General features: G+C 47.7%; 14 non-coding genes and 4 pseudogenes across 14 annotated transcripts; 4 read left to right on the forward strand and 14 right to left on the reverse strand.

Annotated features, from left to right (window-relative positions):
* Positions 1 to 4,397: 4,397 nt before the first annotated feature.
* On the reverse strand, positions 4,398 to 4,561 carry LOC134989639 (U1 spliceosomal RNA). Its single transcript, XR_010194756.1, has one exon. It is a non-coding gene; the product is annotated as a U1 spliceosomal RNA (small nuclear RNA).
* A 671-nt stretch (positions 4,562 to 5,232) lies between these two features.
* LOC134989588 (U1 spliceosomal RNA) lies at positions 5,233 to 5,395 on the reverse strand. Its single transcript, XR_010194710.1, has one exon. It is a non-coding gene; the product is annotated as a U1 spliceosomal RNA (small nuclear RNA).
* Positions 5,396 to 5,547: 152 nt separating this feature from the next.
* Positions 5,548 to 5,711, reverse strand: LOC134989637 (U1 spliceosomal RNA). Its single transcript, XR_010194754.1, has one exon. It is a non-coding gene; the product is annotated as a U1 spliceosomal RNA (small nuclear RNA).
* Positions 5,712 to 6,382: 671 nt separating this feature from the next.
* On the reverse strand, positions 6,383 to 6,545 carry LOC134989565 (U1 spliceosomal RNA). The gene has a single exon (XR_010194691.1). It is a non-coding gene; the product is annotated as a U1 spliceosomal RNA (small nuclear RNA).
* Positions 6,546 to 6,697: 152 nt separating this feature from the next.
* Positions 6,698 to 6,861, reverse strand: LOC134989633 (U1 spliceosomal RNA). Its single transcript, XR_010194750.1, has one exon. It is a non-coding gene; the product is annotated as a U1 spliceosomal RNA (small nuclear RNA).
* A 691-nt stretch (positions 6,862 to 7,552) lies between these two features.
* Positions 7,553 to 7,698, reverse strand: LOC134989570 (U1 spliceosomal RNA; annotated as a pseudogene).
* Positions 7,699 to 7,850: 152 nt separating this feature from the next.
* LOC134989647 (U1 spliceosomal RNA) lies at positions 7,851 to 8,013 on the reverse strand. Its single transcript, XR_010194763.1, has one exon. It is a non-coding gene; the product is annotated as a U1 spliceosomal RNA (small nuclear RNA).
* A 2,361-nt stretch (positions 8,014 to 10,374) lies between these two features.
* On the forward strand, positions 10,375 to 10,530 carry LOC134989597 (U1 spliceosomal RNA). The gene has a single exon (XR_010194715.1). It is a non-coding gene; the product is annotated as a U1 spliceosomal RNA (small nuclear RNA).
* Positions 10,531 to 11,205: 675 nt separating this feature from the next.
* LOC134989542 (U1 spliceosomal RNA) lies at positions 11,206 to 11,369 on the forward strand. The gene has a single exon (XR_010194679.1). It is a non-coding gene; the product is annotated as a U1 spliceosomal RNA (small nuclear RNA).
* Positions 11,370 to 11,521: 152 nt separating this feature from the next.
* LOC134989563 (U1 spliceosomal RNA) lies at positions 11,522 to 11,684 on the forward strand. Its single transcript, XR_010194690.1, has one exon. It is a non-coding gene; the product is annotated as a U1 spliceosomal RNA (small nuclear RNA).
* A 4,845-nt stretch (positions 11,685 to 16,529) lies between these two features.
* LOC134989626 (U1 spliceosomal RNA) lies at positions 16,530 to 16,693 on the reverse strand. Its single transcript, XR_010194744.1, has one exon. It is a non-coding gene; the product is annotated as a U1 spliceosomal RNA (small nuclear RNA).
* A 692-nt stretch (positions 16,694 to 17,385) lies between these two features.
* Positions 17,386 to 17,527, reverse strand: LOC134989559 (U1 spliceosomal RNA; annotated as a pseudogene).
* A 152-nt stretch (positions 17,528 to 17,679) lies between these two features.
* Positions 17,680 to 17,843, reverse strand: LOC134989642 (U1 spliceosomal RNA). The gene has a single exon (XR_010194759.1). It is a non-coding gene; the product is annotated as a U1 spliceosomal RNA (small nuclear RNA).
* Positions 17,844 to 18,535: 692 nt separating this feature from the next.
* Positions 18,536 to 18,677, reverse strand: LOC134989561 (U1 spliceosomal RNA; annotated as a pseudogene).
* Positions 18,678 to 18,829: 152 nt separating this feature from the next.
* LOC134989607 (U1 spliceosomal RNA) lies at positions 18,830 to 18,993 on the reverse strand. Its single transcript, XR_010194725.1, has one exon. It is a non-coding gene; the product is annotated as a U1 spliceosomal RNA (small nuclear RNA).
* A 692-nt stretch (positions 18,994 to 19,685) lies between these two features.
* LOC134989555 (U1 spliceosomal RNA) lies at positions 19,686 to 19,827 on the reverse strand (annotated as a pseudogene).
* A 152-nt stretch (positions 19,828 to 19,979) lies between these two features.
* Positions 19,980 to 20,143, reverse strand: LOC134989618 (U1 spliceosomal RNA). The gene has a single exon (XR_010194736.1). It is a non-coding gene; the product is annotated as a U1 spliceosomal RNA (small nuclear RNA).
* Positions 20,144 to 21,447: 1,304 nt separating this feature from the next.
* Positions 21,448 to 21,521, forward strand: TRNAN-AUU (transfer RNA asparagine (anticodon AUU)). The gene has a single exon. It is a non-coding gene; the product is annotated as a tRNA-Asn (tRNA).
* The last annotated feature ends 490 nt before the right edge of the window (positions 21,522 to 22,011 follow it).

Raw genomic sequence — 22,011 nt, forward strand, 5'->3', positions numbered from 1 at the left:
CAGTGCGTCAACAGTGCAGATTTCTTCTTGTTTTTTCTCCCAAATTCTATAACAATGACAGTAAATGTTGTTACTTTTCAAACAGAACTTTCTTGACCATGCTACTTGCTTGAAAGATCTGGGAGCACATGGAAAACAGTACAAACCATGCAGTATCACAAGAGCCTTTATTTGATCTTTCATGAAGATAGAGCAGAATTGAGGACACGTCAACAATTTCTGCCGAAGGTGGTTCATCTTTCCACATGGTGCCTTTGGCCACTGACACCTTCGTTGAGTCAAAGTCTCTGGCTGTGGTCAGAACTTTGAAAATTTATGTCACCAGAACGGTTCAGATTAGGAAAACAGAGGCTCTGTTTGTCCTGTATGCTCCCAACAGGATTGGGTGTCCTGCTTCCATGTAGACCATTATGCGCTGGATCTGTGGTAAGATTCAGCATGCTCATTCCACGGCAGGATTGCCGTTACTGAATTAGGTGAAGACCCATTCTACTAGAAAGGTGGGTTCATCCTGGGCAGCTGGTCGGGGAGTCTCGGCATTGCAACTTTGCCGAGCAGCTATTTAGTAAACACTTTTGCTAAGTTTTACAAGTTTGATACCTTGGCTGATGATAACCTCAAGTTGGGTCATTCGGTGCTGCAGAGTCGTACGCACTCTCCCACCCGTTCAAGAGCTTTGGTATAACCCCATGGTTCTTAATGTGACCCCAGCATCCTCTAGGTCGTATGAGAAAATAGGATTTTAATACCTACCGGTAAATCCTTTTCTCTTAGTCCGTAGAGGATGCTGGGCACCCGTCCCAGTCCATACTGTGTCTGCAGTTATTACTTGTGGTTATACACATGTTGTGTTATGGTTCTGGTCAGCTTTTTGCTGCAATTGTTCATGCCGTTGGCTTGTGTTCTGTTGAATGCCACGTTCTGCGGCATGCTTAAGGTGTGAGCTGGTAAGATGCTCACCTTAGTTTAACAATAAATCCTTTCCTCGAAATGTCCGTCTCCCTGGGCACAGTTCCTATAACTGGAGTCTGGAGGAGGGGCATAGAGGGAGGAGCCAGTTCACACCCTTTGAAAGTCTTAAAGTGCCCATGTCTCTTGCGGATCCCGTCTATACCCCATGGTTCTTAATGTGACCCCAGCATCCTCTACGGACTAAGAGAAAAGGATGCCCTTGCGCACTATCCTGACTTCTCCTCCCGTCTGCTTACTTTGTGCCTTCCAACGCACAATGCGAACTACAGGTGGTGCTGCAGGGCCCACACCCTTTTACTTGCCTTACAGAACAGCTCTGGAGCTGTTACAGTGCCCAGCTGCTGCAAGAAATCAGCTTGAATGCTTCAGGGGATGGGGCATGGCCAACATGAGCCCCACACCAAAGGAGGGTGGGGGTGTTTAATGCGAACTAGGGGTCATCCAAGCACCGCAAAAGGCCGCCATGCCCTGCATGCCCCTTTTCTCTTTTCATATGCAGATGAGAGTTCCAGCCAACTTTGGTCCACTGCTTGGATGACATCACCGTATGCAAATCCGTCTTCTGCAGACCTTCCCCCTGGAATGCTTGTACTAGTTGTTGCATATGGTTTGATATTTGATGGTGCTTCAATATTAGGCAGCCTTCCACCCTCCCATGTTCATCTGAACAGATGTGGTCTCCCTGCAGTTGTTGTCCCCAGACGAGAGTTCCCTTGTGCGTCCTCAGTTGAATCTCCTTAACTTGACGGGGGAGGGGCTGCCCGAGCAGCCACCCTCCCCAGCCCTATCCCAACTCATACTTATTTTGCATATGAGATCTCTTGATCATGAAGATTGTTCTCACAGGGTGAGGTTCATCCATTATATTTTAAAATAGGAAGGTACAAATTACATATTTGAATTGCATCTATGTGCTGGATTCAAATGTCCCCCCCCCCCTTCCTTTCTCAATTGTGCCCGTCAGCAGCTATTCTAAGGTTGCTGCCAATGGGTGTGACACATTAATTTCTTCTGTGGGGTACACTGGACTCCACAAGGATTCACATTGGGGTGTAGAGTAGGATCTTGATCTGAGGCACCAACCGGCTCAAAGCTTTTGACTGTTCCCAAGATGCTCAGTGCATTCTCCTCTATAACCCCGCTTCCATGAACAGGGAGCTCAGTTTGTAGTTGGTGCCTTCAGTAGCAGGCCTCTTAACAGGGGCCTGCCTCAGGCAGCCTATTCTTAGCTATTAATTTTGACAAGAAAAGAAGAACTTGTTTTATGAGAATCTACAAGGGCTGCAGCAGGCTAGGTCTAATAGACATCTTTACTGCAGCTTCATCACTCCCAGCGGCGCTGTATACTCCCGTGCCCTGGTTGCTGGGTCACTGCAGCGGAGGCTCCAGTTTCTTCCTAAGGTCAGTCACACACACACCGCCCTTCCGGATCACGAGGCCGCTGATGAAGGGGAGCGTGGCCGTAGGGGGTGGACCGTGTGCGCACTGGCGTGGACACTGATTACTGGGCAGCCGCTCCACTAGCCACCAGGTACAGTTAAGGAGCACAGGTCTGGGAGTTTTACTCCTATATTAACCCAATTTTGTACTGCCCGCAGCGCATTGTGATAGGTAATAGGGCCTGATTCAGGTTGGATTGCAATCACAATAAGCGATCCAACTGCAAAAATTGCTAAGAGCATACGCATGTGCCTGCATTTTCTGCGGCACCCCGCAGAGAATGCGATCGCCTCTGCCTGTCAATCGGGGCGGGGGGGGGGGAGAGGGGGGTCAGCAACACTCCATTTCCAAGTCAGGGATGGAGCGGTGCGGGGGCAAGGCTTCAAAATGGGGTCTGCAACGGAGGAGACACAGGGGGCGTGGTCACAGCGGCTGTATGACATCACATTCAGCCGCTGTGATCACAAAAATGGTGGCGGCTTCCTGCGCGCACATACAGTCTGCACCAGCAGGAGGCTACACCATTTTATATGATCACGCTGAACTGCAGTGCGACTGCAATTACAGCATGGTCAAGAATGGAGGCGTCATGCTCGGTGGCCATGCCCTGTCACTGTGCAGGAGCCAGCACCGCACACACACTAGTCCCCGGGTGCAGCCCCCAACCCCCGGGACACCCGGAGCAACAAAATGTAGATTCAGGCCACCAGGCCACGCCCCTACCTATGAAACCATGCCTCCTTTTTACCATTGCACTGCTTATCTGCGCGCACTGCATTACAATCTCCCTCGCCACCTCTCTGGGTGTCACCAGTGATAGTGACACCTCTGCCATGCTTGTAGCAGCTGGTCCTAAGATCTACGCCTCAAGCCCTGAGTGTTTGCCCTTGTGACTTGTTGATCATCATAGCGAAGCAGATGCTTACAGAAAACTGCAGGGGCTTAGATTGAAAATAAAAAAATTGATGGGTATAAGGTAGAGAGGAGCGGGTTCGGTTCTCCGAGAACCGAATTCCCGACGAACTCCACGTGGTTTACACTGGTCCGAGGCAGGCTCGGTTGTTCCCGCCTGACTCGGAAAACCTGAACAAGGGAAAATGTCATCATCCCGCTGTCGGATTCTCGCGAGATTCGGATTCCATATAAAGAGCTGCGCGTTGCCGCCATTTTTACTCGTGCATTGAAGAGAGAGCGGAGAGGACGTGGCTATGTTCTCTCAGTGGAAATCTCAATATCAGTGCTCAGTATCAGTGGTTACTTATTGCTGCTCTGTAATACTAGTAGTGTGTCTCTCCTGCTCAGTGTCAGTTCTCAGTAGTATCCTCATCAGTGCTCAGTATCACTGCTCATTGTCTTGTGCTGCATTGTGGTGCTCAGCATACTACAGTACATTACTAATAGTCCAGTGCTGCATCTTGCTGCTCAGTGTCAGTTCTAGTATCCTCATCAGTGCTCACTATCACTGCTCATTACATTGTGGTGTTCTGTATACTACAGTAACATAGTAATATAGTAACATATAGTAACATAGTTTTTGAGGTTGAATAGAGGCAAATTGCCCATCGTGTTCAACCTGTTTTAAGTTGTGATGATTCTACATACTTGCTGAATAATGTTTTATGACTAGTTAGCTACTATAACTCATGTTACCCCCGGATTAACCATGTTGATATTTTAAGTATTATAACCTTGGATAGCTTTTTCATTCAGAAATGTATCCATTCCTTTTTTAAATCCAATTACAGAGTCCGCCATTACCACCTTCCCTGGCAGGGAATTCCACATCCTGATTGCCCTAACAGTGAAGATCATAGTTCACCTGGCAGGTAAGTAGGAGTTGGGCTAGAGCTGTGGAGGATTGCTGCTCGGGCACCCCCTGTCAAGTGAAGGAGATCCAACTGAGGCAGCACACGGGAACTCTCGAAAGAAGAACAAGGCTAGAGGAAGATCTGAGACAAAGAAATCTGACTTTTACCAGAGCTGACCAGAGGAAAGCACAAACACAGTCCCCCACTACCACAAATAATGCAGACGAGTTTCCCACATTTGGGGAAATCACAGGGGTCAGCATACCCAGAGTGCAATGAATGAACCTCACCCTGGGAGAACAATCTTCATGACCATGGTATCTCCTATGCAAAATAAGTATGATTTGGGATAGGGCTGGGGAGGGCCGCTGCTCAGGCACATCTCTGTCAAGTAAAGGAGATTCAACTGAGGCAACACAAGGGAACTCTCATCTGGGGACAACAACTGCAGGGAGAACACATATTTTCAGATGAACATGGGAGGGCAGAAGGCTGCCTAATACTGAAGCACCCCCAAACAACAAACCAAATGCAACTACTAGTGCAAACATTCCTGGGGGTAGGCCTGCAGCAGATGGATTTGCATATGGTGATGTCATCCAAGCAGTGGGTCAAAGTTGGCTTCAACCCTCGTCTGCATATGAAAATAAAAATGGGGTGTGCAGGGCATGGCGGCCTTTTGCGGCGCTTGGATGACCCCTAGTTCGCATTAAACACCTCCACCTTCCTTCGGTGTGGGGCTCATGTTGGCTATGCCCCAGCCCCTGAAGCATTAAAGCTGATTTCTTGCAGCAGCTGGGCACTGTAACAGCTCCAGAGCTGCTCTGTAAAGCAAGTAAAAGGGTGTGGGCCCTGCAGCACTACCTGTAGTTTGCATTGTGCGTTGGAAGGCACAAAGTAAGCAGACGGGAGAAGTCAGGATAGTGCACAAGGGCATAGAAGGGAGCGGCTCAAGAAAAGAGAAGTGGAAACAGACAGCAAACTAGGCTGGAGAGAGACCTGAGACAAAGAGATCTGAATTATACGAGAGCCGACCAGAGGAAACACAAATTATGTAATCAAGTGTCCCACATTTGGGGAAATCGTAGGAGCAGCACACCCAGAGTGCATTGGGTGAGCCTTGCCCTGGGAGAAGCACCTTCCTGATCATAGTATCTCACCTGGCAGGTAAGTAGGAGTTGGGCTAGAGCTGGGGAGGGTCGCTGTTCGGGCACCCCCCTGTCAAGTGAAGGAGATCCAACTGAGGCAGCACAAGGAAACTCTCGAAAAAAGAACAAGGCTAGAGGAAGATCTGAGACAAAGAAATCTGACTTTTACCAGAGCTGACCAGAGGAAAGCACAAACACAGTCCCCCACTACCACAAATAATGCAGTCGAGTTTCCCACATTTGGGGAAATCACAGGGGTCAGCATACCCAGAATGCAATGAATGAACCTCACCCTGGGAGAACAATCTTCATGACAATGGTATCTCCTATGCAAAATAAGTATGATTTGGGATAGGGCTGGGGAGGGCCGCTGCTCAGGCACATCTCTGTCAAGTAAAGGAGATTCAACTGAGGCAGCACAAGGGAACTCTCATCTGGGGACAACAACTGCAGGGAGAACAGATATTTTCAGATGAACATGGGAGAGCAGAAGGCTGCCTAATACTGAAGCACCCCCAAACAACAAACCAAATGCAACAACTAGTACAAGCATTCCTGGGAAAAGGTCTGCAGAAGACGGATTTGCATACGGTGATGTCATCCAAGCAGTGGGCCAAAGTTGGCTGGAACCCTCATCTGCATATGAAAAGAGAAAAGGGGTATGCAGGGCATGGCGGCCTTTTGCGGCGCTTGGATGACCCTTAGTTCGCATTAAACACCTCCACCCTCCGTCGGTGTGGGGCTCATGTTGGCTATGCCCCAGCCCCTGAAGCATTCAAGCTGATTTCTTGCAGCAGCTGGGCACTGTAACAGCTCCAGAGCTGCTCTGAAAGGCAAGTAAAAGGGTGTGGGCCCTGCAGCACTACCTGTAGTTTGCATTGTGCGTTGGAAGGCACAAAGTAAGCAGACAGGAGAAGTCAGGAGAGTGCACAAGGGCATAGAAGGCAGCGGCTCAAGAAAAGAGAAGTGGAAACAGACAGCAAACTAGGCTGGAGAGAGACCTGAGACAAAGAGATCTGAATTATACGAGAGCCGACCAGGGGAAACACAAATTATGCAGTCAAGTTTCCCACATTTGGGGAAATCGCAGGAGCAGCACACCCAGAGTGCAATGGGTGAGCCTTGCCCTGGGAGAAGCACCTTCATGATCATAGTATCTCACCTGGCAGGTATGTAGGAGTTGGGCTAGAGCTGGGGAGGGTCGCTGCTTGGGTACCCCCCTGTCAAGTGAAGGAGATCAAACTGAGGCAGCACAATGGAACTCTCGAAAGAAGAACAAGGCTAGAGGAAGATCTGAGACAAAGAAATCTGACTTTTACCAGAGCTGACCAGAGGAAAACACAAACACAGTCCCCCACTACCACAAATAATGCAGTTGAGTTTCCCACATTTGGGGAAATCACAGGGGTCAGCATACCCAGAATGCAATGAATGAACCTCACCCTGGGAGAACAATCTTTATGACCATGGTATCTCCTATGCAAAATAAGTATGATTTGGGAATTGGCTGGGGAGGGCCGCTGCTCAGGCACATCTCTGTCAAGTAAAGGAGATTCAACTGAGGCAGCACAAAGGAACTCTCATCTGGGGACAACAACTGCCGGGAGAACACATATTTTCAGATGAACATGGGAGGGCAGAAGGCTGCCTAATACTGAAGCACCCCCAAACAACAAACCAAATGCAACAACTAGTACAAGCATTCCTGGGGTAAGGTCTGCAGAAGACGGATTTGCATACAGTGATGTCATCCAAGCAGTGGGCCAAAGTTGGCTGGAACCCTCATCTGCATATGAAAAGAGAAAAGGGGTATGTAGGGCATGGCGGCCTTTTGCGGCGCTTGGATGACCCTTAGTTCGCATTAAACACCCCCACCCTCCTTCGGTGTGGGGCTCATGTTGGCCATGCCCCAGCCCCTGAAGCATTCAAGCTGATTTCTTTCAGCAGCTTGGCACTGTAACAGCTCCAGAGCTGCTCTGTAAGGCAAGTAAAAGGGTGTGGGCCCTGCAGCACTACCTGTAGTTTGCATTGTGCATTGGAAGGCACAAAGTAAGCAGACAGGAGGAGAAGTCAGGATAGTGCACAAGGGTGTAGAAGGGAGGGGCTCAAGAAAAAAGAAGTGGAAACAGACAGCAAACTAGGCTGGAGAGAGACCTGAGACAAAGAGATCTGAATTATATGAGAGCCGACTAGGGAAAACACAAATTATGCAGTCAAGTTTCCCACATTTGGGGAAATCGCAGGGGCAGCACACCCAGAGTGCAATGGGTGAGCCTTGCCCTGGGAGAAGCAACTTCATGATCATAGTATCTCACCTGGCAGGTAAGTAGGAGTTGGGCTAGAGCTGGGGAGGGTCGCTGCTCGGGCACCCCCCTGTCAAGTGAAGGAGATCCAACTGAGGCAGCACAAGGGAACTCTTGAAAGAAGAACAAGGCTAGAGGAAGATCTGAGACAAAGAAATCTGACTTTTACCAGAGCTGACCAGAGGAAAGCACAAACACAGTCCCCCACTACCACAAATAATGCAGTTGAGTTTCCCACATTTGGGGAAATCACAGAGGTCAGCTACCCAGAATGCAATGAATGAACCTAACCCTGGGAGAACAATCTTCATGACCATGGTATCTCCTATGCAAAATAAGTATGATTTGGGATAGGGCTGGGGAGGGCCGCTGCTCAGGCACATCTCTGTCAAGTAAAGGAGATTCAACTGAGGCAGCACAAGGGAACTCTCATCTGGGGACAACAACTGCAGGGAGAACACATATTTTCAGATGAACATGGGAGGGCAGAAGGCTGCCTAATACTGAAGCACCCCCAAACAACAAACCAAATGCAACAACTAGTGCAAGCATTCCTGGGGGAAGGCCTGCCGCAGATGGATTTGCATATGGTGATGTCATCCAAGCAGTGGGTCAAAGTTGGCTTCAACCCTCGTCTGCATATGAAAAGAGAAAAGGGGCATGCAGGGCATGGCGGCCTTTTGCGGCGCTTGGCTGACCCCTAGTTTGCATTAAACACCTCCACCCTCCGTCGGTGTGGGGCTCTTGTTGGCTATGCCCCAGCACCTGAAGCATTCAAGCTGATTTCTTGCTGCAGCTGGGCACTGTAACAGCTCCAGAGCTGCTCTGTAAGGCAAGTAAAAGGGTGTGGGCCCTGCAGCACTACCTGTAGTTTGCATTGTGCGTTGGAAGGCACAAAGTAAGCAGACAGGAGAAGTCAGGAGAGTGCACAAGGGCATAGAAGGCAGCGGCTCAAGAAAAGAGAAGTGGAAACAGACAGCAAACTAGGCTGGAGAGAGACCTGAGACAAAGAGATCTGAATTATACGAGAGCCGACCAGGGGAAACACAAATTATGCAGTCAAGTTTCCCACAGGAGTATATAGGATACGACCCAGTGGTACCTGACGACATAGATACTAACAGCTATTTAATAACATTACGCTAGAAAGTGATTATTAGCAACATATATATCTATATAAACAACCCCGCCAGGGTTGTGCCTTCAAAAATAATCACACACGGACACGCTTTTTAAACCTTTTTTTCACATCTCTTTATTCTTCTTATGCACATGTATGTTAGTTCTGTGATTTTAACCTTTATGTTTCACTGCAGTTTGGGATAATAATATTAATATTTATCCAATTTTAATACATACTTAATAAAGGTTATATTTTATGATTCATTCATTCTGTCCAGTGCGTCAACAGTGCAGATTTCTTCTTGTTTTTTCTCCCAAATTCTATAACAATGACAGTAAATGTTGTTTCTTTTCAAACAGAACTTTCTTGACCATGCTTCTTTTTTGAAAGATCTGGGAGCACATGGAAAACAGTACAAACCATGCAGTATCACAAGAGCCTTTATTTGATCTTTCATGAAGATAGAGCAGAATTGAGGACACGTCAACAATTTCTGCCGAAGGTGGTTCATCTTTCCACATGGTGCCTTTGGCCACTGACACCTTCGTTGAGTCAAAGTCTCTGGCTGTGGTCAGAACTTTGAAAATTTATGTCACCAGAACGGTTCAGATTAGGAAAACAGAGGCTCTGTTTGTCCTGTATGCTCCCAACAGGATTGGGTGTCCTGCGTCCATGTAGACCATTATGCGCTGGATCTGTGGTAAGATTCAGCATGCTCATTCCACGGCAGGATTGCCGTTACTGAATTAGGTGAAGACCCATTCTACTAGAAAGGTGGGTTCATCCTGGGCAGCTGGTCGGGGAGTCTCGGCATTGCAACTTTGCCGAGCAGCTATTTAGTAAACACTTTTGCTAAGTTTTAAAAGTTTTAGAGTAAAGGAGATTCAACTGAGGCAGCACAAGGGAACTCCCATCTGGGGACAACAACTGCAGTGAGAACACATATTTTCAGATGAACATGGGAGGGCAGAAGGCTGCCTAATACTGAAGCACCCCCAAACAACAAACCAAATGCAACAACTAGTACAAGCATTCCTGGGGGAAGGTCTGCAGAAGACGGATTTGCATACAGTGATGTCATCCAAGCAGTGGGCCAAAGTTGGCTGGAACCCTCATCTGCATATGAAAAGAGAAAAGGGGTATGCAGGGCATGGCGGCCTTTTGCGGCGCTTGGATGACCCTTAGTTCGCATTAAACACCCCCACCCTCCTTTGGTGTGGGGCTCATGTTGGCCATGCCCCAGCCCCTGAAGCATTCAAGCTGATTTCTTGCAGCAGCTTGGCACTGTAACAGCTCCAGAGCTGCTCTGTAAGGCAACTAAAAGGGTGTGGGCCCTGCAGCACTACCTGTAGTTTGCATTGTGCATTGGAAGGCACAAAGTAAGCAGACAGGAGGAGAAGTCAGGATAGTCCACAAGGGTATAGAAGGGAGGGGCTCAAGAAAAAAGAAGTGGAAACAGACAGCAAACTAGGCTGGAGAGAGACCTGAGACAAAGAGATCTGAATTATATGAGAGCCGACCAGGGGAAACACAAATTATGCAGTCAAGTTTCCCACATTTGGGGAAATCGCAGGGGCAGCACACCCAGGTGAGATACTATAATCAGGACGGTGCTTCTCCCAGGGCAAGGCTCACCCATTGCACTCTGGGTGTGCTGCTCCTACGATTTCCCCAAATGTGGGACACTTGACTGCATAATTTGTGTTTCCTCTGGTCGGCTCTCGTATAATTCAGATCTCTTTGTCTCAGGTCTCTCTCCAGCCTAGTTTGCTGTCTGTTTCCACTTCTTTTTTTCTTGAGCCCCTCCCTTCTATACCCTTGTGCACTATCCTGACTTCTCCTCCCGTCTGCTTACTTTGTGCCTTCCAATGCACAATGCAAACTACAGGTAGTGCTGCAGGGCCCACACCCTTTTACTTGCCTTACAGAGCAGCTCTGGAGCTGTTACAATGCCCAGCTGCTGCAAGAAATCAGCTTGAATGCTTCATGGGATGGGGCATGGCCAACATGAGCCCCACACCAAAGGAGGGTGGGGGTGTTTAATGCGATCTAGGGGTCATCCAAGCACCGCAAAAGGCTGCCATGCCCTGCACGCCCCTTTTCTCTTTTCATAAGCAGATGAGGGTTGAAGCCAACTTTGACCCACTGCTTGGATAACATCACCATATGCAAATCCATCTGCTGCAGGCCTTCCCCCAGGAATGCTTGCACTAGTTGTTGCATTTGGTTTGTTGTTTGGGGGTGCTTCAGTATTAGGCAGCCTTCTGCCCTCCCATGTTCATCTGAAAATATGTGTTCTCCCTGCAGTTGTTGTCCCCAGATGAGAGTTCCCTTGTGCTGCCTCAGTTGAATCTCCTTTACTTGACAGAGATGTGCCTGAGCAGCGGCCCTCCCCAGCCCTATCCCAAATCATACTTATTTTGCATAGGAGACACCATGGTCATGAAAATTGTTCACCCAGGGTGAGTTTCATTCATTGCATTCTGGGTATGCTGACCCCTGTGATTTCCCCAAATGTGGGAAACTCGCCTGCATTATTTGTGGTAGTGGGGGACTGTGTTTGTGTTTTCCGCTGGTCAGCTCTGGTAAAAGTCAGATTTCTTTGTCTCAGATCTTCCTCTAGCCTTGTTCTTCTTTCGAGAGTTCCATTGTGCTGCCTCAGTTGGATCTCCTTCACTTGACAGGGGGGTGCCCGAGCAGCGACCCTCCCCAGCTCTAGCCCAACTCCTACTTACCTGCCAGGTGAGATACTATGATCTTGAAGGTGCTTCTCCCAGGGCAAGGCTCACCCATTGCACTCTGGGTGTGCTGCCCCTGCGATTTCCCCAAATGTGGGAAACTTGACTGCATAATTTGTGTTTCCCCTGGTCGGCTCTCGTATAATTCAGATCTCTTTGTCTCAGGTCTCTCTCCAGCCTAGTTTGCTGTCTGTTTCCACTTCTCTTTTCTTGAGCCGCTCCCTTCTATGCCCTTGCGCACTATCCTGACTTCTCCCGTCTGCTTACTTTGTGCCTTCCAACGCACAATGCGAACTACAGGTAGTGCTGCAGGGCCCACACCCTTTTATTTGCCTTACAGAGCAGCTCTGGAGCTGTTACAGTGCCCAGCTGCTGCAAGAAATCAGCTTGAATGCTTCAGGGGCTGGGGCATAGCCAACATGAGCCCCACACCGAAGGAGGGTGGAGGTGTTTAATGCGAACTAGGGGTCATCCAAGCGCCGCAAAAGGCCGCCATGCCCTGCATAACCCTTTTCTCTTTTCATATGCAGATGAGGGTTCCAGCCAACTTTGGCCCACTGCTTGGATGACATCACCGTATGCAAATTCGTCTCCTGCAGACCTTCCCCCAGGAATGCTTGTACTAGTTATTGCATATGGTTTGATATTTGATGGTGCTTCAGTATTAGGCAGCCTTCCGCCCTCCCATGTTCATCTGAAAAGATGTGGTCTCCCTGCAGTTGTTGTCCCCAGACGAGAGTTCCCTTGTGCTTCCTCAGTTGAATCTCCTTAACTTGACGGGGGAGGGGCTTGCCCGAGCAGCCACCCTCCCCAGCCCTATCCCAACTCATGCTTATTTTGCATATGAGATCTCTATATCATGAAGATTGTTCTCACAGGGTGAGGTTCATCCATTATATTTTAAAATAGGAAGGTTCAAATTACATATTTGAATTGCATCTATGTGCTGGATTCAAATGTTCCTCCCCCTTCCTTTCTCAATTGTGCCCGTCAGCAGCTATTCTAAGGTTGCTGCCAATGGGTGTGACACATTAATTTCTTCTGTGGGGTACACTGGACTCCACAAGGATTCACATTGGGGTGTAGAGTAGGATCTTGATCTGAGGCACCAACCGGCTCAAAGCTTTTGACTGTTCCCAAGATGCTCAGCGCATTCTCCTCTATAACCCCGCTTCCATGAACAGGGAGCTCAGTTTGTAGTTGGTGCCTTCAGTAGCAGGCCACTTAACAGGGGCCTGCCTCAGGCAGCCTATTCTTAGCTATTAATTTTGACAAGAAAATAAGAACTTTTTTTATGAGAATCTACAAGGGCTGCAGCAGGCTAGGTCTAATAGACATCTTTACTGCAGCTTCATCACTCCCAGCGGCGCTGTATACTCCCGTGCCCTGGTTGCTGGGTCACTGCAGCGGAGGCTCCGGTTTCTTCCTAAGGTCAGTCACACACACACCGCCCTTCCGGATCACGAGGCCGCTGATGAAGGGGAGCGTGGCCGTAGGGGGTGGACCGTGTGCGCACTGGCGTGGACACTGATTACTGGGCAGCCGCTCCACAAGCCACCAGGTACAGTTAAGGAGCACAGGTCTGGGGGTTTTTCTCCCATATTAAACCAATTTTGTACTGCCCGCAGCGCATTGCGATAGGTAATAGGGCCTGATTCAGGTTGGATTGCAATCACAATAAGCGATCCAACTGCAAAAATTGCTAAGAGCATACGCAAGTGCCTGCATTTTCTGCGGCACCCCGCAGAGAATGCGATCGCCTCTGCCTGTCAATCGGGGCAGGGGGGGAGAGGGGGGTCAGCAAAACTCCATTTCCAAGTCAGGGATGGAGCGGTGCGGGGGCAAGGCTTCAAAATGGGGTCTGCAACGGAGGAGACACAGGGGGCGTGGTCACAGCGGCTGTATGACATCACATTCAGCCGCTGTGATCACAAAAATGGTGGCGGCTTCCTGCGCGCACATACAGTCTGCACCAGCAGAAGGCTACACCATTTTTTATGATCACGCTGAACTGCAGTGCGACTGCAATTACAGCATGGTCAAGAAGGGAGGCGTCATGCTGGGTGGCCATGTCCTGTCACTGTGCAGGAGCCAGCACCGCTCACACACTAGTCCCCGGGTGCAGCCCCCAACCCCCGGGACACCCGGAGCAACAAAATGTAGATTCAGGCCACCAGGCCACGCCCCTACCTATGAAACCATGCCTCCTTTTTACCATTGCGCTGCTTATCTGCGCGCACTGCATTACAATCTCCTTCGCCACCTCTCTGGGTGTCACCAGTGATAGTGACACCTCTGCCATGCTTGTAGCAGCTGGTCCTAAGATCTACGCCTCAAGCCCTGAGTGTTTGCCCTTGTGACTTGTTGATCATCATAGCGAAGCAGATGCTTACAGAAAACTGCAGGGGCTTAGATTGAAAATAAAAAAAATTATGGGTATAAGGTAGAGAGGAGCGGGTTCGGTTCTCCGAGAACCGAATTCCCCACGAACTCCACGTGGTTTACACTGGTCCGAGGCAGGCTCGGTTGTTCCCGCCTGACTCGGAAAACCTGAACAAGGGAAAATGTCATCATCCCGCTGTCGGATTCTCGCGAGATTCGGATTTCATATAAAGAGCTGCGCGTTGCCGCCATTTTTACTCGTGCATTGAAGAGAGAGCGGAGAGGACGTGGCTATGTTCTCTCAGTGGAAATCTCAATATCAGTGCTCATTATCAGTGGTTACTTATTGCTGCTCAGTAATACTAGTAGTGTGTCTCTCCTGCTCAGTGTCAGTTCTCAGTAGTATCCTCATCAGTGCTCAGTATCACTGCTCATTGTCTTGTGCTGCATTGTGGTGCTCAGCATACTACAGTACATTACTAATAGTCCAGTGCTGCATCTTGCTGCTCAGTGTCAGTTCTAGTATCCTCATCAGTGCTCACTATCACTGCTCATTACATTGTGGTGTTCTGTATACTACAGTAACATAGTAATATAGTAACATATAGTAATATAGTTTTTGAGGTTGAAAAGAGGCAAATTGCCCATCGTGTTCAACCTGTTTTAAGTTGTGATGATTCTACATACTTGCTGAATAATGTTTTATGACTGGGAGTTTTTTTAAGGTCAGTGCGCTTAGTCTCGCGTCCAAATATTCCTTTAAAGCAAAGGGTCGTCAAACAGGTTCTACTGTTTGGATTCAGTCAGTTGTGGATGCTCCGTCAGAAAACACCTCTCCAAACTTCTTTGGTGGCTGCTCAGTTCTTCAGAATATGACTTGGGTATGTTCAGTCATGAAATTCTGTGAAGGCAGGGGAGAAGAACAAGCGCCATATGGTGTAGTATTTTGAATAAATTGGAGTGATAGATAGGTATATACGAAGTAAGTACCGGATAGATTCTTGAGATTAGGCCTGTCTGTCTCACTAAATTCTTTGTGGCTGTTCCCCACCTAGGAGACAAAAGATCATCGCCATATGGTGTAGTAACCTCAGATATATCTTGGGGTACCCTCCCCTCTATTTCATGCGTACCAAAAGGAAAATTCAATATAGCATATAGGATATATTTATATCCAGGTAGATCAAGTCGGTCCAATATGATGTAATGGCTGAATCAGTCGACTGTTGCTGCCTTATATAGTATTATCAATAAAAAATTTTAATCCACAAAATAATAATACAAATTCAGATAAAAAATAAATAAAACAAATCAGAAAATCTTAGCTGATTGGTGTAGGCAGTAGTTAGGTCAGTCTCAACGCGTTTCGCCTCCAGGGCTTCCTCAGGAGAATACATCATATCAAAAGATACACATATTTATAGTGCTTTCAGTTTCGTTTTGGCCAGCACTTCCGGTTCTAACCTAAACCGGAAGTGACGCGGCAGTGGCCGGGACGAGCCGCGTCACTTCCGGTTTCACGGAGCAAACGGACTCTATGTCCGTCTTGCGCTACTTATACAGACTGATCTAAAATTTATATTAACACTGCACCACCAATGCAATCTAATGTTAAATATCAAGCCACATATGCATTTAGTATGTAAGTCGGACCGAGCACTTCCGGTTCCGGAAATGACGCGAACCGGAAGTGCTGGCCAAAATGAAACTGAAAGCACTATAAATATGTGTATCTTTTGATATGATGTATTCTCCTGAGGAAGCCCTGGAGGCGAAACGCGTTGAGACTGACCTAACTACTGCCTACACCAATCAGCTAAGATTTTCTGATTTGTTTTATTTATTTTTTATCTGAATTTGTATTATTATTTTGTGGATTAAAATTTTTTATTGATAATACTATATAAGGCAGCAACAGTCGACTGATTCAGCCATTACATCATATTGGACCGACTTGATCTACCTGGATATAAATATATCCTATATGCTATATTGAATTTTCCTTTTGGTACGCATGAAATAGAGGGGAGGGTACCCCAAGATATATCTGAGGTTACTACACCATATGGCGATGATCTTTTGTCTCCTAGGTGGGGAACAGCCACAAAGAATTTAGTGAGACAGACAGGCCTAATCTCAAGAATCTATCCGGTACTTACTTCGTATATACCTATCTATCACTCCAATTTATTCAAAATACTACACCATATGGCGCTTGTTCTTCTCCCCTGCCTTCACAATGTTTTATGACTAGTTAACTACTACAACTCATGTTCCCCCTGGATTAACCATGTTGATATTTTAAGTATTATAACCTTGGATAGCTTTTTCATTCAGAAATGTATCCATTCCTTTTTTAAATCCAATTACAGAGTCCACCATTACCACCTTCCCTGGCAGGGAATTCCACATCCTGATTGCCCTAACAGTGAAGATCATAGTATCTCACCTGGCAGGTAAGTAGGAGTTGGGCTAGAGCTGTGGAGGATTGCTGCTTGGGCACCCCCTGTCAAGTGAAGGAGATCCAACTGAGGCAGCACAAGGGAACTCTCGAAAGAAGAACAAGGCTAGAGGAAGATCTGAGACAAAGAAATCTGACTTTTACCAGAGCTGACCAGAGGAAAGCACAAACACAGTCCCCCACTACCACAAATAATGCAGTCGAGTTTCCCACATTTGGGGAAATCACAGGGGTCAGCATACCCAGAATGCAATGAATGAACCTCACCCTGGGAGAACAATCTTCATGACCATGGTATCTCCGATGCAAAATAAGTATGATTTGGGATAGGGCTGGGGAGGGCCGCTGCTCAGGCACATCTCTGTCAAGTAAAGGAGATTCAACTGAGGCAGCACAAGGGAACTCTCATCTGGGGACAACAACTGCAGGGAGAACACATATTTTCAGATGAACATGGGAGGGCAGAAGGCTGCCTAATACTGAAGCACCCCCAAACAACAAACCAAATGCAACAACTAGTGCAAGCATTCCTGGGGGAAGGCCTGCAGCAGATGGATTTGAATATGGTGATGTCATCCAAGCAGTGGGTCAAAGTTGGCTTCAACCCTCGTCTGCATATGAAAAGAATAAAGGGGTGTGCAGGGCATGGCGGCCTTTTGCAGCGCTTGGATGACCCCTAGTTCGCATTAAACACCTCCACCCTCCTTCGGTGTGGGGCTCATGTTGGCTATGCCCCAGCCCCTGAAGCATTCAAGCTGATTTCTTGCAGCAGCTGGGCACTGTAACAGCTCCAGAGCTGCTCTGTAAAGCAAGTAAAAGGGTGTGGGCCCTGCAGCACTACCTGTAGTTTGCATTGTGCGTTGGAAGGCACAAAGTAAGCAGATGGGAGAAGTCAGGATAGTGCACTAGGGTATAGAAGGGAGGGGCTCAAGAAAAAAGAAGTGGAAACAGACAGCAAACTAGGCTGGAGAGAGACCTGAGACAAAGAGATCTGAATTATATGAGAGCCGACCAGGGGAAACACAAATTATGCAGTCAAGTTTCCCACATTTGGGGAAATCGCAGGGGCAGCACACCCAGAGTGCAATGGGTGAGCCTTGCCCTGGGAGAAGCATCTTCATGATCATAGTATCTCACCTGGCAGGTAAGTAGGAGTTGGGCTAGAGCTGGGGAGGGTCGCTGCTCGGGCACCCCCCTGTCAAGTGAAGGAGATCCAACTGAGGCAGCACAAGGGAACTCTCGAAAGAAGAACAAGGCTAGAGGAAGATCTGAGACAAAGAAATCTGACTTTTACCAGAGCTGACCAGAGGAAAGCACAAACACAGTCCCCCACTACCACAAATAATGCAGTTGAGTTTTCCACATTTGGGGAAATCACAGGGGTCAGCATACCCAGAATGCAATGAATGAACCTAACCCTGGGAGAACAATCTTCATGACCATGGTATATCCTATGCAAAATAAGTATGATTTGGGATAGGGCTGGGGAGGGCCGCTGCTCAGGCACATCTCTGTCAAGTAAAGGAGATTCAACTGAGGCAGCACAAGGGAACTCTCATCTGGGGACAACAACTGCAGGGAGAACACATATTTTCAGATGAACATGGGAGGGCAGAAGGCTGCCTAAAACTGAAGCACCCCCAAACAACAAACCAAATGCAACTACTAGTGCAAGCATTCCTGGGGGAAGGCCTGCAGCAGATGGATTTGCATATGGTGATGTCATCCAAGCAGTGGGTCAAAGTTGGCTTCAACCCTCGTCTGCATATGAAAAGAAAAAAGGGGTGTGCAGGGCATGGCGCCCTTTTGCGGCGCTTGGATGACCCCTAGTTCGCATTAAACACCTCTACCCTCCTTCGGTGTGGGGCTCATGTTGGCTATGCCCCAGCCCCTGAAGCATTTAAGCTGTTTTCTTGCAGCAGCTGGGCACTGTAACAGCTCCAGAGCTGCTATGTAAAGCAAGTAAAAGGGTGTGGGCCCTGCAGCACTACCTGTAGTTTGCATTGTGCGTTGGAAGGCACAAAGTAAGCAGACGGGAGAAGTCAGGATAGTGCACAAGGGTATAGAAGGGAGGGGCTCAAGAAAAAAGAAGTGGAAACAGACAGCAAACTAGGCTGGAGAGAGACCTGAGACAAAGAGATCTGAATTATATGAGAGCCGACCAGGGGAAACACAAATTATGCAGTCAAGTTTCCCACATTTGGGGAAATCGCAGGGGCAGCACACCCAGAGTGCAATGGGTGAGCCTTGCCCTGGGAGAAGCATCTTCATGATCATAGTATCTCACCTGGCAGGTAAGTAGGAGTTGGGCTAGAGCTGGGGAGGGTCGCTGCTCGGGCACCCCCCTGTCAAGTGAAGGAGATCCAACTGAGGCAGCACAAGGGAACTCTCGAAAGAAGAACAAGGCTAGAGGAAGATCTGAGACAAAGAAATCTGACTTTTACCAGAGCTGACCAGAGGAAAGCACAAACACAGTCCCCCACTACCACAAATAATGCAGTTGAGTTTCCCACATTTGGGGAAATCACAGGGGTCAGCATACCCAGAATGCAATGAATGAACCTAACCCTGGGAGAACAATCTTCATGACCATGGTATCTCCTATGCAAAATAAGTATGATTTGGGATAGGGCTGGGGAGGGCCGCTGCTCAGGCACATCTCTGTCAAGTAAAGGAGATTCAACTGAGGCAGCACAAGGGAACTCTCATCTGGGGACAACAACTGCAGGGAGAACACATATTTTCAGATGAACATGGGAGGGCAGAAGGCTGCTTAATACTGAAGCACCCCCAAATAACAAACCAAATGCAACAACTAGTGCAAGTATTCCTGGGGGAAGGCCTGCAGCAGATGGATTTGAATATGGTGATGTCATCCAAGCAGTGGGTCAAAGTTGGCTTCAACCCTCGTCTGCATATGAAAAGAATAAAGGGGTGTGCAGGGCATGGCGGCCTTTTGCGGCGCTTGGATGACCCCTAGTTCGCATTAAACACCTCCACCCTCCTTCGGTGTGGGGCTCATGTTGGCTATGCCCCAGCCCCTGAAGCATTCAAGCTGATTTCTTGCAGCAGCTGGGCACTGTAACAGCTCCAGAGCTGCTCTGTAAAGCAAGTAAAAGGGTGTGGGCCCTGCAGCACTACCTGTAGTTTGCATTGTGCGTTGGAAGGCACAAAGTAAGGAGACGGGAGAAGTCAGGATAGTGCACGAGGGTATAGAAGGGAGGGGCTCAAGAAAAAAGAAGTGGAAACAGACAGCAAACTAGGCTGGAGAGAGACCTGAGACAAAGAGATCTGAATTATATGAGAGACGACCAGGGGAAACACAAATTATGCAGTCAAGTTTCCCACATTTGGGGAAATCGCAGGGGCAGCACACCCAGAGTGCAATGGGTGAGCCTTGCCCTGGGAGAAGCATCTTCATGATCATAGTATCTCACCTGGCAGGTAAGTAGGAGTTGGGCTAGAGCTGGGGAGGGTCGCTGCTCGGGCACCCCCCTGTCAAGTGAAGGAGATCCAACTGAGGCAGCACAAGGGAACTCTCGAAAGAAGAACAAGGCTAGAGGAAGATCTGAGACAAAGAAATCTGACTTTTACCAGAGCTGACCAGAGGAAAGCACAAACACAGTCCCCCACTACCACAAATAATGCAGTTGAGTTTCCCACATTTGGGGAAATCACAGGGGTCAGCATACCCAGAATGCAATGAATGAACCTAACCCTGGGAGAACAATCTTCATGACCATGGTATCTCCTATGCAAAATAAGTATGATTTGGGATAGGGCTGGGGAGGGCCGCTGCTCAGGCACATCTCTGTCAAGTAAAGGAGATTCAACTGAGGCAGCACAAGGGAACTCTCATCTGGGGACAACAACTGCAGGGAGAACACATATTTTCAGATGAACATGGGAGGGCAGAAGGCTGCCTAATACTGAAGCACCCCCAAACAACAAACCAAATGCAACAACTAGTTCAAGCATTCCTGGGGGAAGGCCTGCCGCAGATGGATTTGCATATGGTGATGTCATCCATGCAGTGGGTCAAAGTTGGTTCAAACACCTTTGCAAAGTTCTATAAGTTTGATACCCTGGCTGAGGAGGACCTCCTGTTTGCTCAATCAGTGCTGCAGAGTCATCCGCACTCTCCTGCCCGTTTGGGAGCTTTGGTATAATCCCCATGGTCCTTACGGAGTCCCCAGCATCCTCTAGGACGTAAGAGAAAATAAGATTTTAAACCTACCGGTAAATCTTTTTCTCGTAGTCCGTAGAGGATGCTGGGTGCCCGTCCCAAGTGCGGTCTACTTCTGCAAGACTTGTATATAGTTATTGCTTACATAAGGGTTATATGTTAGTTTTCATCGGTCTTGGACTGATGCTATGTTGTTTTCATACTGTTAACTGGGTAGTATATCACAAGTTATACGGTGTGATTGGTGTGGCTGGTATGAATCTTGACCTTGGATTAACAAAAATCCTTTCCTCGTACTGTCCGTCTCCTCTGGGCACAGTTTCTCTAACTGAGGTATGGAGGAGGGGCATAGAGGGAGGAGCCAGTGCACACCCAGATCAAAAGTCTTTCTTAAAGTGCCCATGTCTGCTGCGGAGCCCGTCTATCCCCCATGGTCCTTACGGAGTCCCCATCATCCTCTACGGACTACGAGAAAAAAAAATTACCGGTAGGTTTAAAATGTTATTTTTTTCTCTGCAACCCACTGCTAAATTGTGCTTCCTAGCTGTTTTTTATAAAATCACTTAATTAAATCTAACTCTGATTACGTCAGAGAAGGCCAGGTACCCTACACCATAAGAGGGGGTATGAAATTTTGACTTGTCTTCTTAAAGATCACCAAAATCTGTTGACAAGGTCAATTACATCCCTGGGTGGGATTGAACCACCAACCTTTTGGTTAATAGCCCATGTAAGTGCAAGAAATCCTGAAACACTCACTCATCATGGGAAAGTACCAATGTGTTTCTTACAAAAATTCTCCAGATTATTGACTTTTTAAAGTTTTTCTAGGAAACGTTCTAGATGAATGCTTATTAGCCTTTGTCAGTATTGACTTTTGCAAGGTGTCTCTGTGGCGCAATCGGTTAGCATGTTTGGCTATTAACCAAAAGGTTGGTGGTTCAATCCCACCCAGGGATGTAATTGACCTTGTAATCAGATTTTGGTGATCTTTAAGTAGACAAGTCAAAATTTCAAAAACCCCCCTTATGGTGTAGGGTACCTGGCCTTCTCTGATGTAATCAGAGTTAGATTTGATTAAGTGATTTTATAAAAAAAACAGCTAGGAAGCACAATTTAGCAGTGGGTTGCAGAGAAAAAAAATTATGCTGGCAGAAAAGTACAATTGAGTGATTAAACAGCTCTTCATTTTCTGATTTTATGTTTATGCTAACAAATTTGCTCTCTGAAAAGTGTCCACAAAGCCAAGTCTCTGATTAACACCTTTGTAGGAATGGTTTTTCACCTATTACTGAATTAAACTTGCTTCATTGGAAAGGCATCAAAGATGCATCCTCATTTCAATGTCTACTGAAATAATACAGGTTGACACCAGGAAACGTCACTGCATCATTGCTGCTTCCTCATGGGGAAGTCTGTTTAATGTGAAAACAAGGTGATATCTAATCAG

The sequence above is a fragment of the Pseudophryne corroboree genome, unplaced genomic scaffold, assembly GCF_028390025.1.
Source record: "Pseudophryne corroboree isolate aPseCor3 unplaced genomic scaffold, aPseCor3.hap2 scaffold_1112, whole genome shotgun sequence".
NCBI lineage: Eukaryota > Metazoa > Chordata > Amphibia > Anura > Myobatrachidae > Pseudophryne > Pseudophryne corroboree.